This window comes from Nicotiana sylvestris, chromosome 6 (genome assembly GCF_000393655.2).
Source record: "Nicotiana sylvestris chromosome 6, ASM39365v2, whole genome shotgun sequence".
Classification (NCBI taxonomy): Eukaryota; Viridiplantae; Streptophyta; class Magnoliopsida; order Solanales; family Solanaceae; genus Nicotiana; species Nicotiana sylvestris.
The window spans coordinates 164,957,318-164,970,331 of record NC_091062.1 but is presented as its reverse complement, the minus strand read 5'-3'; positions in this window follow the sequence as shown (position 1 = coordinate 164,970,331).

Sequence of the window (13,014 nt, the reverse complement as noted above, 5' to 3'; positions counted from 1 at the left end):
TCCTCTTCCTCAGAGTCATCAGAATCACCACTATCATCACCACCTGCTGCCACCGGCTCCTTCCCAGTAGTGACCTTATCTGCTCGAAACTTGTGGTCTTTTGGCACTCTTCCATCAACATCCATATTTTTCGGCACCCGAGCTGCCCGACAAAGTCAAGTAACCAAGGAAGGGAAGAAGAACCCATACCTTTTTACCGGACAACGGGTGAACATCTCATCATGAATCACTTTGGCCATGTCAAAGTTGTGACCATTTATAAAGACTAAATCAGAGCCGCTCGAGGACCATTCACCTCCGTAGTGTTGGAAGATGGGATCAGGCGGTTGTTGATAATATACAACCAGCACTTCCCTTCAAAGGTAAATACCGCGGAGTGAAACGTCTGACCATACTTCATCAAGACAATCTCCTTTCCGGGTACACAGATTGTTTCAAAGAACATCTCCCACTGCGTGTGTGATATGCCATACCCCTCATAATAGTCTTCATATGGATCCACAAGAGGGGGCAGCTGGTAAATCCTCCGTATAGCCTCAATAGAGGCATCCACTGCCTTTCTGCGCACAGTTACTATGCCATTCACATGTTCTTTTACATTTGCGTAGAACTCACAGACAACCATCACATTTCCCTCATCCGGCTCATCAATGAAGATTTGTAGCCCCCGCCTTAGCAGCTCATTATACAAGTGAGGGTAGCCCAGCTGGACTGACCATATATCTATGCCCCTTTCCGGTATGGATTTCTTAGTGGCCTTATCCGCAAATTGGTCCTGAGCCTTGGCAGAGATGAACCTGCTACTATCAAAGGGACGAGCAGGAGCTGACCCGCGCACCCTGGACGATCCAGCTTGACTGTTGGAAGAGGCATCTGTGATGCGGCATTTCCTAGATGGAGCCATAGTACCTAGAAAAGGAATAATATTAGCACAGCCCAAAAAAATTGTGACTCAATGCGGTTACTCAGACTTCACGCGCACAATCGGTCACAATTACTCAATTATATTCATTGAGGCATTTAAACAAACATCTTGTGGGAATTATCTACCCACACCCCATTTCAAACATGTTGCAACCCCAATAACACCACAATTTCCCCAATTTCATCCGCTAAGTTAAGATACAACTTCACCAACATTACCACCCACAATCACTACAACATACACTACAAATTCCTACTAAGAAAAGAAAAGAAAAAGCTAGTACATAATTAAAAAAATAAAAATGAAATTCAGTAAAAAAAAGAAGAAAACAAATGGCAAAAAGAACTCATACCTGTAGTGAGAGAATGTGGGGAGAAGTGAAGAAGAGTAGGTGAGAGCGTAGCTTGAACTTTGGGAAATTTGGGTTGGGAATTTGGAGAAGAGGGAGTTGGAAGAAGATGGAAGTTGAAGAAGAAGGGGGTTAGGGTTGGGGGGAATTTTCAGTGTGTGGGAATATTTGAAGTGAAGAGAGGGGATTAATTAGAAGGGGGGAGGGGGGAATAGTTAGGGGAAAAAACTTATCATACACAATAAAGGGGAAAAAAATAAAATAAAATAACAAAAACTATTATTAAGTTAAAAAAATGCATCAGGTGGGCGGTCGTAGCGCGGTACGAGCGCGGCCGCGCTAGTCCAGATAGTGTACTTGGCCATATGCGTGGCCATTAGCACGGTCACGCTAGTGTTTGAGAGCTGAGGAAAAATGTTTGCCCATATGCACGGCCTTTAGTGCGGTGGGTAGTGCTGGCGCTCTCCTGGGCACGAAAATGTTTTTCATTTTTTCACTTGTTCTTTCCGCGTCCGAAGGACTTATCACCTGCCTAAGCTCACCTGCATTGGTTAGTACTTCCCAAACTCAAAATTAACAACTACTAACTATTATTAGGTTGCCTCCCAACTAGCGCTTTAGTTAATGTCGTGGCATGACGATTACAACAAATCAATGGGTTGACTCCCATGCAACACCTGATTTAACGTCGCGGCACAACACATATAAGCGCATTTAAGGCTCGCTCGACCTTTGAGGTTCAGTCAGGTGGATCTCTGACACTTCCTTTGGTTCATTCATGCCTACATATAGTTTCAATCTCTGATGAAATCTCTGCGGCCCCTGAAGGGAATACTTCGACCACTCGAAATGGTCCAGACCGTCGTGACTTGAGTTTACCCGGAAATAGCCTTAATCTTGAGTTATAGAGAAATACCATGTCCCCGGGGTTGAAATTTAGCTCAATAATATTTTGTCGTGCAACCTCTTCATTCTTTCCTTGTACAACCTTTTGCTCTCAAAGGCAAGATATCGGAACTCGTCGAATATGCAATTCTGTGACTTTAGTTGTGCCCGCAGCCTCAATGTCCAGGTTCAGTTGTTTCATTGCCCACCAAGCTTTATGTTCTAATTCCACTAGCAAGTGGTAGGCCTTCCCGAACACCAACTTATATGGTGACATACCAATTGGTGTTTTAAAAGCAGTTCTGTAGGCCCAGAGTGCATCATCTAGCTTTTTCGCTCAATTAGTTCTTGTGGCATTCACAGTCTTGGTCAGTACACTCTTTATCTCTCTATTCGACACTTTGACCTATCCACTAGTCTGAGGATGATATGGGGTTGCCACCTTGTGGCGCACATCGTACTTTGCTAACAATTTCTAGAAGGCTCGATTGCAGAAGTGAGTGCCTCCGTCACTGATAATAGCTCCTGGGGTCCCGAAACGAGTGAATATATTCTTCATAAAAAACCCCACCACCACTCTAGCATCATTGGTGGGAAGTACTACAACTTCCACCCATTTGGACACGTAATTTACAACAACAAGTATGCACTTATTGCCAAAAGAGCTGACAAAGGGGACCATGAAGTCTATCCCCCAGACATCGAACACATCAACCTCTTGAATTGGGTTCATGGGCATCTCATGGCGACAAGAATTGTTCCCGGTTTGCTGACATTCATTACAGCCCTTCACCCATTGATGTGAATCCTTAAACACTATTGGCCAGTAGAACCCAGCCTCTAGCACTTTCGTGGTCGTCCTAACTCCTCCAAAATGCCCTCCATACGCCGATGCGTGACATGCCTGCAAAATAGAAGATTGTTCTATCTCGGGGACACATCTCCGGATCAAATTGTCAACACATATTCGAAACAGATAAGGTTCATCCCAATAATACATGCGGCAGCAACGATAAAACTTTTTCTTTTACATAGAGGAAAGGTCATAAGGAACTATACCGCTTGCTAGGTAATTTGCAAAGTCTACATACCATGGCACTTCCTCAAGGCTTGTAGCGAGTAGCTGCTCGTATGGAAAGGTTTCCAGAATATCCTCAACCTCATATGAGTTTTTAGCTCCTTCAAGTCATGATAGATGATCAGCGACTTGGTTTTCTATGCCCTTATGGTCACGAATTTCGAGATCGAACTCTTGCAGTAACAACACCTAGCAAATCAGGCACGGTTTGGACTCCTTCTTCTCAATCAAGTGCCTAAGAGCTTCATGATCAGTATATACAATTACCTTAGAGCCAATCAGGTATGATCTGAACTTGTGGAATGCAAACACCACAACCAGCATCTCCTTTTTAGTCACAGTGGAGTTCAGCTGGGCTCCACTCAGAGTTCTACTGACATAGTAGATTGGGTGCATTAGCTTGTCTTTCCGCTGTACCAGCACTGCCCCCACTGCATAGTCACTGGCATCACATATAAGTTCGAATGGTTGCTCCCAGTCGGGGGCGACAATAATGGGTGTTGTGACTTAGCTTCTTTTTCAACTCCTCGAATGCTACCCTGCATTCATCAGAAAATAAGAATGGGTGATCTTTTTCTAACAACTTATAGAGAGGGTTGGCAATTTTCGAGAAGTCTCTTATGAATCTCCGGTAGAAACCGGCATGCCCGAGGAAGCTCCTGATTGCCTTGACTGAAGTGGGGGTGGAAGCTTTGCTATCACGTCAACTTTAGCACGATCCACCTTGATCCCCTTACTTGATACCTGGTGTCCCAAGACTATGCCCTCTTGTACCATGAAATGGCATTTCTCCCAATTAAGTACCAGGTTAGTCTCAATACATCGTTTCAACACTTGGGTCAGATTTATAAGGCACTCGTCGAATGAGTTTCCCACCACTGAGAAATCATCCATGAACACCTCCATTATGTGTTCGACCATGTCAGTGAAGATGGCCATCATGCACCTTTGGAATGTGACGGGTGCATTGCATAGTCCAAAGGGCATTGTACGCAGCGAAATCAGAGGACTTAATTTCTCACTATCAAGTCATTCCGGAAGAATGCCTCGAGGCCCCGGGGGTTCGTCGAGGCCCGACTCGAAGAAGATGGAGGTCTTGGCCAGAACAGAAGGAGAAGCTCCCAAGGCACACGACTAAGTCTGACAGAGCCAGCCTATCCAGCGTCCATACCGAAGCATCGCATCTAGCCATCCCATCTCCATATTTTACAATTAATACATGTTGTACTATAGCCGGGTTCCTCTCCTTTATAAGGAGAGTCTATGCCACTTTGTAAAGGGCTGTTGTTGCTCCAACTATTTCTCCACAAGATCAATAATCTCTCTCTCTCTCTCTCTATTTTTCTCTAACTCGCTCGTTCTTATTACCTCGAGGCCAATTTGGCATTTACTAATCTCGCACTTGTTCTTCATTTATTGCTTGGTATTGGCCATATAGAGCCTTGTTCAATCATATCTTAATTGTTATTCCATTCCCGACTACCCCCGATAGCTCGAGATCGAGCCTAGGTATCGACCCCGAGGTCCCCCATCGACCAGTCCGAAGCCAGGGCAGTAAGCCCCTCGGTTTGATAACTGCCTCATTTTAGCTTGCATTTCATTGTTAAACTTCATATTCCTAGCATCATCTTCTCTAACAACTAGCATAAAAATAGATCGCGTACTTTTAGAATCCTATTTACAAATTTAATTGTTGTTACCATTTTCACGGTAAATAGTTTGGCGCCCGCCGTGGGGCTAAAAATAATAGTGATTATTTTCTTGCTAGTTTTATTACACAAACACTATTTATCTTTCACACTTTTTCTTGTCCAAGATCTTTGATTCCAGATCAAAATGTCTGGCTCGGTAAACAGAGTCGAAAATGACAACCTCGAAAACCACAGGAAAAATGGCGTGGCTATTCCGACTGTCGGCGCGCCACCACAGAATCCCGTTAATGTGCCCGGGCCAATTCCAGCGAACACAGATTCACAGGACGTACAACGGGTCGGCGACACCTCACATACCGACAGGAGCATACGGCACATCGACTTACAGGAAGCCCAAAGAACCCCAGCCCGGGAAGAACAGGAAGTTAGCCTTCATGTTATTTTTGAAATGTTGCAGGCACAACAGTTGGCCATCACTCAGCTACAAAGCCATCCGAAGACTCCCGGCACAACAGTGCCAAAAATGGCTCCCCCCGCCGAGCGAGTACCCGAGAAGTCAAGCAATAATGGATTGGTAGCCGACCCTACCATAGCAAAGAGGCTTGGGGATCTCTCCAAAAGGATTGAATCAGGTTCATGGAAGTTTATGCAACGGCCGTTCCCCGAGGAAATGGCCCCGAGACCCATTTCAAAGAAGTCTAGAATGCCAGAACTCCCTATGTACAATGGGACCTCAAATCCCAACGAACACATCACCGCCTATACATGCGCAGGAAAAGGCAACGACCCAAAATATGATGAGACCGAACCCTCCTTATTGAAGAGGTTAGGGGAAACATTCTCGAAAGGGACTATGACATGGCATCATAACCTAGCGCCCAACCCCTTAAACTCACCTACCATATCGGCAGACTCCTCCATAAAGGCATACGCAGGCGCCATCAAAACGACGACAAAGCCCAAAACATCTAAGGCTGAGCAAAGGGAGAATGAAACGCTACAGGGATTCGCACCTCATTCCCCGACTGAACGAACGGGATTACCCCCGATCTTAGATGACTGGGCAATACAGGCCTTCACTCAAAGCCTAAACAAACCGAACCCAACGATTTCAGGATAGTCCAAACAAAGCTTGATCAGGTACCCAGTCAAGACCTGGTCGGATACCCATACCCGACATTAGTCGCAAACCAGGGTCATGGATGACCGCCCGGGAGCCCCCTCGGGCTCAACTTACCCAAACGGGCTCGTAGCAAAGAAGCCAATGCCAAACAAAGCGAGGTACCACCCGTGTGCCGCAGACAAGAGGAACGTCCCGAGGTGCAAACTACCTCGCAACAATCGAAGAAAGGCCCGAGGGTAAAATCCTCGAGGGATAGCTAATAAAACCAGATTCGATGAGGACGCATGGCCGACAAGAGTGCCTCGCCCACTAGAGTACAATTTCCACATCGCTGTACCAAGCATCGTGCTCGCCATAGGCGAAGCCGGGGACGTCAAATGGCTCAGGCCAATTCATTCAAATTCCTCTCAAAGGCGTCACAGCCTGGCACGGGAACTACGTAGCAAGTGTGACGGCGGGGTCGAAGGTAATCACCAGCTTCGAAGGAAAGACGCTAAGCCGCTCAGCAAAAATCACTGCCGAGAACTGACGAGCGACCGAATTCAAGTTCAGTCCCCAGTACGGAAGGTAGCCAGGAGGAACAAAGCAAGCGTGCCGCAGTGCATCACCGCAATGATGGAGGAACGATGACCCTTTCCAAGAACTTGTAAAAAGGAGAGCAAAATTTCTCACCACTAGAGAAAGGCAAACCCGAGGGTGTACCCCCGAGGACGCCCTTACATTTATCAAAGAGGGTATCGAGACCTCATATCGACATTGCAATGACAACTGGTAACCTCCTCCCTCACTCGATCCATTTTAAATAAAAACATGTGCACATGAGTGCAGGTGGATCGATCAGCACTGACGGGCTAATGATGATTGGACAGCTCGGACCGCCGGGTCAAAACACAACCTCATCCCAAATCTTTGATGAATTCCAAACGGCGATCACTATAACAAGGAGAAAGACCATTTTCTCAGTACGACATGACTGGCCTAGGCCGAAACGCCAAGTTCCATATCATCAAAAGAGGCGCAAGGCGCGATCGCCTTATCCTGACGACCGCGGGCGCCTCATCCAAGGACGGGTTTGCCCCCACTTCACCAAAAGGACGAAATACCACACAAGGGACGAAATTAAAACCGTCAGTAGGAAGCGATACGCAACAAGGGGAAATCCCGCATCATATGATGCGTCGCTGGCATCAACATATCCACTCTTGAAAGAGTCAGAAGGTAAGAGAACCACATTGTCGGCCAAGCCAGATTAAACACAGCGGAGGGCTATAATAGAATCCATACCTCCAAACAACGGGAATATACCAAACCTCAAAACATTGCCTACGCATCATGTGGTAAATAAAAACTACCTCCCTCCTTCGTTATATTTCACTAACCTATATGCAGACACCGGGTCAGGGCATTCGGGGGATCTAACTCTACTCGGAGCCCTCAAGGCCTTAACATGAGCCGCCACACTCTTTCCCCTCGGCTGGACTCCCGCCCTAAAGAAGGTATCACCAGCAAAATACTTAGCGGAGTAATGTACCCATGAGGAGGATCCGACATGATCACATGCCTTCTTCTGCAATCTAACGATGAAGGGCACCCCCCTTGGAGGCACCGTCTGCTCGAAAGGACTGGGTAACGGCAGACTGAGTTTTAATAAGGAATCATATACCAAACCAAATGGTCCAAGGAGCCGTGCCCGCGTAGCTCGAGTTCACAACAACGAAATGATATGTATTTACACCAAGCAATAAAAGGATATCTTTCAGCATCTCATACTCCAAAGAAGTAAATTTTAGTATACTCTCGGTGGGGATCTCCCCACCAAATGCGTCTCGAAATACTCGGAGACTTAGTATCAATAATTTGGCACCGCACGACCCCAAGGTCGGAACTCCGGGCTTATAAAGCCTCATAAAGGTAACTCCGAGCTCACAAGTAACGACATTCGAGCCGAAGCAAACTCGATGACTCGGAGACTGTCTCCAATCACTAGAAAACCCGAAACTGTAAGACCCCGAGCAGGCAGACTCGGTATAACCATATCTAGTCTACATAAGCAACACAAATTGTAAGACCTCAACAGGCATGACAAACTGTAAGACTTCAACATCCATGACAAACTGTAAGACCTCAACAAGCATGAAAATTTTGTAAGACCTTACTATAGGCGTAAAACTCAATCCCGAAGTTTAGGCTATACGTCGTAGTAGTAAGAATCTCGAAAGGGCATACCCTCGGTGTAGACGCCTAAGCTATCACTCGGGATCAAAGATGGCTCCGGCCAAACACATATGACTACGGTCAAAATGGCTGATCTAGCCTAATTAACGTGACTCGGGGACGCTCGACTGTCACTAACAAAATCACAGGCCATTACATCGAATATACTTCGAAAAGAACCGGTTAAAATAGGATTCACTCAACTGGCAAACGAGCTTCGACCATGTCTGCTCCAAAACACAAGGCTTCGAGCTACTCAGCCTATGAGCTAAGAACCTTCCGAGGTGCTCGAACATCGCCGCTAACGACTTGAAATCGAGGTTCTTCCAGAACCGACGACAGGTCAAGCAAAATTATTTAAAAAAAAAGACCTTAACGAAAGGAAAACAAAGCCTACAAAAAGCCCACGGGCAAAAGTGTAAGAGCCATTGTTGCCAGCCAAACGAGCCTCCAGGCCGCACACTAAAAGGTCTCAACGACCAAATAACGTAAGAGCCACTGTCGCCAGCTTGAAAACTGAAAACTTGAGGATTAAAATGAGCTCGTGTCGTAAACCGATTCGGAGACCGGATCCAAAATAGTTAAATACAATATGCCTAATGGAAAGGCATAAACACCATTGTCTCCAGACAAACGAACCTCCGAGCCACACACTTGTTAGGTCGCTTCGACCCGAAGCACAAAAGCCATTGCCATCCGCACATGCAAGCAGGGAAAAACTTGAGGGTCAATTAAAGCTCGAGTCGCAACGCGATTCGGAGACTGAACCCAAAATAGCTGACACAACAAACGCCCAAGGGCAAAAAATAAAGACAATTATCATCTGCCTATGCGGGCATAGGGGATTGAAGGTCAGAAAACTCGAATCAGGGCCTAACTCGGGGACTAAGCCTAAACAGCTAGGCAAAACACAGAGGCCCTAACAACTACTCATGTCAAAAGGCGCACCTAAGGGCCTCTGGGTCTATCTAGTAAGCTCCGGATCGACAAGGATCCCACCAGACATCGAAACCAGCCTGCTTGGTCGAAAATAATGAAGAAAGAGATACAACAAGGATAAAACTCCAAGTTTTTTCTTATTTACATACGCAAAAGGCTCTCTCTCTATCTACAAACATGCTCTGCAAATATCAAGTACAAAATGGAAAAGCGGCGAAATCTACGCTCCAAAAGGCTACGACCTGCCAGCCCTAGATTCGCTCTCCATGACTTCAGCAAGAAGGGACCAAGCGTTGTGCTCGTCCGCCCTTGCTCGAGTCAACTCCTCCGAGAGAAGGAAGCCACTAACGCTAATCTCCTCAAGTACCTCTCCTCGGGATCTGCAACAAACATATTCCTCAATACTCTTCTCACGTTCGAGGGCCCGCTTCAACTGGGCTTGGGCATCAGCAGTGTCCTTCATACGAATCGCCATCTCCTGATTAGTCGTGGTTTGACTTAATCCTACCTCAGCCCGGACACTAATTATCTCAGCCCTGATATTCGAGAGATCAGATTCGAGCTTCCCGATCATATCTGCTTGAACTATAGCATTATCATGAGCCAATCGAAGTTGAGCCTTCAAGGCAGGAACCTTGGCCAAGGCACCTTTCTCCTCCAAAGCTTGAGCCTGCACCAGAGCCCTTAGTTCACCGCAAGCATTCCTGACACGGTCAGTGTCGCCCTTAGCGTACTCCAAGGCCTCCGTCTTTTTCTGTAGCTAAGATAGAAAAAATGGGGTAACTTTAAGGGTCGAAAAGCAAAATGCGTACTACGAAAGGTTACCTACTCCGTCAAAAAGCTCTCGTAATTTGAGCTCCGGTACGCCTCATATCGCTAATGTAACAACTCAGCCTCCTTCTCCTCATTAAGGAGCCTAAGGGACTCACCCTAGTCCAGAGCTTTCCGAAGCCTGGCCGCTTGACGGAGCAGCTCAGACCCTAGCCCATCAAAGGCCTGCAAAATAAAAACTCAATGAAGAAAGGAGGACGCGAAATACAGTAGAAGTGCGCCAAAACTCACCATGAAGTAAAGCCGGCGGGCTACCTCGAAGGCAGAGCACACTCCTGTTGATCCTGCCTCTTCGTCCTTGGGAGAACCAACCTGGGGCAAAGCATATTCACTCGGAGGAACCACCATCCGGGAATCAAACACCCCAGGAACAGCAGGCTCAGACGATGTCCTCTCCTCGAAGACACGGGCCCATTTAGCCCCACTAAAAGCTCCATCACACTGCTGATACAGATCTCGTTTGTCACCATCACCCCTCAGATTGGAGGCTAACGACTCCTTCCCCTCTCCGGAAGGACACATCCTCACCCTAAGGAGCTGCCCAATATTTGCAACGGCAAGGCTAGTGCAAAGGAAAAAGGAAAGTGTCATCTCAAATGTACGAAGACCAAGGTAAAGGCATCGTACGCGCATACCTTGGTATTTTTCTTCCCATCTGTTATGGGACACAACTCGCCACCTACACTCATCGCAGGTCGAACGAGTCACCAACCTCTGGACCTAGCCGAGCAGATCGAGAACTTTGCCCGGGGTCCATGAAGTTGCTGCAAAAGGGGAAAACACGATTACTCAACTAACTTTTGCTATAAGTAAAATCTGAGAACGCGCCATACATTCCACTCACGAGCATAATTCCAACCCTCTTGAAACGGCATAAGCTCCATGAGGATAATGTCAGCCGTCCAAACCCAGATAAATCGACTGATCCATTCTTGGTCCCCATCTTCTCCGTCATCGACAACAAAGGGCATAGATGAACGACACCGCAAGGTTAACAGGCCCCGGTGATGAAAGGGTCGATACAACCTAACGAGGTGGCTGAGCGTGAATGCAAGCCTAGCCTTTTCCGTAAAGAACCTTATCATCAGCACCACTCGCCAGAACGACGGACGTATTTGCACCAAAGTAACCACATACTTCAAGTAGAAATCAAGCACGACCCTGTCAAGGGGCCAAATGCAAAGGGATATAGGTTTACACTCAAGAATCCATCAGCAGAGTCCGTAATGCTCTCACCCGGGGAAAGCACCTGCAACATTATCCCCTCGCTCCATCTGCAGTATTTCCTCAACGTCTCCAGATGTTCCTCCTTTATCAAAGATACAGTCTTCAGAGTGAACTCCCGCAGGTCCTTAACGATGGGCGTGGAACTCTCCTCTCCCTGCCGGGCCGGCCTCGAAGTAGTTGCCATGGCTATGGTAGAATCAACCGACTAAGGCAATGACAAGATCCAACGCTTTTTGCACCTGAAGAGACGAAGAACCCGATGCCAAGGTGGAGGGATAACTATCTAGAGTAATGAGATCTCCCAAAGAGACAAAGGCCACCCCACATATATGCAAGGAACAATGATGATTCGCCTGTCCAGAGTAAGCCTGGGAGGCCAACGGACTTGATACAGATCCTGGAGCGGTACCCGACTCCATAGGCATCTATCGACAAGACGTTAGGCCTCAAAGAGTCAACTATATTGTCTCCAGTCTCGAGGTAGTGCCTGACCTTGAGGATCTTTGCCAAAAGAGAAGTCAGGCTTTGAGAAGCCTTCAATGCCATCATTTAACTTGAGGTAGTACCCGATCTCATGGTTTCCTCTTCTCAAAAGAAAAATAAGTGTGTCAAGCTCCAATCGTGAAAGCTCTAGGAGAGCTCGAGGCATCGCCTGAGCATAAGGCAACTCCCCAACAAAAGTCTATCCACTACGCTTTAAAAAGCTATATGTATCAAGTTCAAAGCAGGCCCCCCAATACCCAAAGCTGACCCTCGCTCAGGATACCACTCTCAAAAGCTCTAAAACTCAGCATACTATCTCCATGCAACTCGAAGGTCCCGACAGCCCGAGCCTATTAGATCAATTCAGGCTTGGTCCGAGGTATGATGACGGGCCCGGAAAAGAGCCATGTCAATCGGCAGAGGATTGGAAAGAATGCTCGCGTCCGAATTAGATATCAGCGGTCAACAACAAAGGAAAACATTCAAATGCCTCGAAGGGCATGAAAGTGTACAATAATGGGACAAAAGTTGAAAACAGAAATCAAGGAAGTATCTTCGTATTCATATATTTCCATGTACAATAACCCTCGAGGGGTCTTTACATACAATTACAAAAGCCTACAAAGGATCTCTACATAGAAGCGGAGGAACAGAAGAATGTACATGTGATGAACTCCGAGAGCTCGGTTTATCCTCGAAGGTCCATCTCCGGTATCAGCATCCCCGAGCACCGCCCCTCGAGCACGCATCTTTGAGGGTGACTCCTTCGACCATTACCTCCTCTAGGTTCCCAGTTCAATCCCCCGAGGGGTCCCCGCCGAGCGAAAAGATGAAGAAGAGGAAAAGGAGGGGCTACAGAGGAGGCAGAGAAAATAGACATGGCCCGCCAAAGTCAAAGGTTGAAGATTTGGCAGGCCCCAGCCTCAATGGACGATAGTGACATTTTTTCCCTTGGGAAAGGAAAAACCCAAGGGATGAAGGTCCACACCAGGCCTAAGTAGAAGAGTGACCAGCGGTGTATAATCCAAGCCCTTTTTTGAGAAACAGTATGTAATCCAAAGAGCTTTTTGCGAGCAAGGAGAATTGACCCCCGTCCGTCATCGTCTCGAGCCAACAACAACAACAACGGTGAACATAACAACGACCACAGCTGTGACGAGACAGCATGGTCATGCTCGATAAAGGGAAGCCCCGGCAAGAGGCCGCAACACAACCTACAGGAGCTCTACCAAATAGCCTTTAGGCCATGAGCTCCAAGCATAATTTCAATGATAGAAGAAGATGATAAGAAAAAGTGGGAAAATGAGC